Source organism: Carlito syrichta, unplaced genomic scaffold (genome assembly GCF_000164805.1).
Source record: "Carlito syrichta isolate Samal-C Ts95f unplaced genomic scaffold, Tarsius_syrichta-2.0.1 Scaffold315646, whole genome shotgun sequence".
NCBI classification, from domain to species: Eukaryota; Metazoa; Chordata; class Mammalia; order Primates; family Tarsiidae; genus Carlito; species Carlito syrichta.
In genome coordinates this window covers 222,816-224,850 of record NW_007259742.1, presented here as the reverse complement: position 1 = coordinate 224,850, position 2,035 = coordinate 222,816, and positions in this window count along the sequence as shown.

Genomic DNA, 2,035 nt, shown 5'->3' with positions numbered 1-2,035 from the left:
CCACGCACCGCACGGCGGGGAGGGGTGGATAATCCCGGATATTCTCTGTTTAAACTCTTCCCTTGCGTCACCACCAACCTTCCAGCCAATGAGTGTGCGAGATCTCGACGGGCCCACCTTTGTTCTGACGTGATTGGCTTCTAGAATAAAACCCTGCCCGATCTCCATAAAGGCCGCGCGAACTGATTAGCATAAACGATTCGGTTTCTCTTGCCCTCCCCCACCCCGAACAGGTCTCCTCCGCACAGCGGAGGCTCTTTGGTGCTCCCCAGCGGGCTTCCCAGCAGGCGCTTCTGGAGCTAGGAAGCCCCTCAACGGCGGCTGAGAAGGGCCACCACGGGCGACGGGCGGGCGGACTGGCGAGTGCGCAGGCCCAGGCCGAGGCGACTGAGGAGCGCCACGCGCCGCCTTGCCATTTGCCGCCGGAAGCTGCAGCCCTCGGCCCCGCCCATCTCAGGGGGCGGTGTTAACGTCCCACGGCCTCAAGCTGGGCCCGAGACCTGGCGTGGGTGGAAGGGGCGACGGGTGGGTGGAAAGGGTGACGGACGGGCGGGCGGGCGGCCTGGAGACGGCTGGGTGGGCTGGAGGCGAAGGCCAGGGCGGGCCTTCTTCCTGAAGTCTTGGGTTTTCACGTGAAATTAGTTCTTGGTTCATTTTCTTCCTCCTCCCCCTCTCCCTCTCGACTTAAGAAGAAACTAAACCCGAGAAGAGAATCTCCTTGCCTGAAGTCACAAAATCAGTTAGTGGCACAGTCAGGACGGTTTCCCAGAGCGTTTTGGGGAAGGTGCTCCCAAGAAACAACAGGAAAAACCTGCAGAAGCCCAACAGTGGCTGCTGGAGCGGAGGCATGCCCGAATATCCTCAATAGATTGTGTATTTCAGTGACGAAAAAAGGATTTAATTTCACTGATGGGGATCCACTGCCCCTGAATCACAAGCGCATACAAAACTGAAACCTTTGATAATACAAAGCGTAACTTTCTTAGCATTTGTATACCCTGTCGCCCAGGCTGGAGTGCAGTGGCACAAGCACGGCCTCCGCAGCCTCCACCTCCTGGGGTCAAGAGATCCTCCCGCTTCAGCCTTCGAAGTAGCTGCAACCACAGACATGTGCCATCCCACCTGGCTAATTTTTTGATTTTTTTGTAGAGATGAAGTCTCGCCATGTTGACAAGGCTGCTCTTGAATCCGTGGGCTTAAAGCTCTCACCTTCGCCTCCCAAAATGCTGCGATTACGGGCGTGAACCACCACACTGGGCCTCGAAACAGTTTTTGAACTTGTCGATGTTGACACCTTATAGTACTCCTGCCATTTTTCTGTTTCACCTCTTCCACATCAGCAAAACATTTCCCTTTGAGGACTTTTTTCATCCAGGGAAACAAAAGTTGCTCAGGGCAAGATCAGGAGAAAAGGTTGGGGCACGGAGGTCATTCAGCTTTTAGTAAAAACCTGATGAACACGCAGCACAGTGTGGGCAGGTGCGCTCATAAATCACCCATCATGAAATGGGTAAACGTGTTGAAAAAAATCTCCAAAAAACCAAAAATTAACTGAAGCTGAACCCAGCCTCTCAGAACAACAGTAGTTGGTACACTGATGCCGATGGGTTCCTGGAACACTCACCTAGTGGGCGAAGCCTATATTAGGGGCCTGCCCTCCAGAAGATAATTCTGTGATTTTTGGGGGTCTCCTTTGTATGTTTAAATATAACCTTACAGATTTGGTATTTATAAACACAAGTATTCAGCTAATGATGAAGGGAAAAATCTCACCTGTCTCCCTAGGTGAAATTAGCCATCCATCTTTACATCTGTGCTTTTCTAAATCTTTTCATCCCAATTCCTCACACCCATTCCCAATTCTACCACGGTAAGGTCTGTAGCTCTTCCACAGGGTATGATGATGGGCATAAAAACATGGGTAGAGCCGGGCTCGGTGGCTCAGCCTGTAATCCCGTGCCTTTGGGAGGCTGAGGTGAGTGGATTGCCTGAGCCCGTGGGTTCGAGACCCGCCTGGGCAGGTGAGACCTTATCT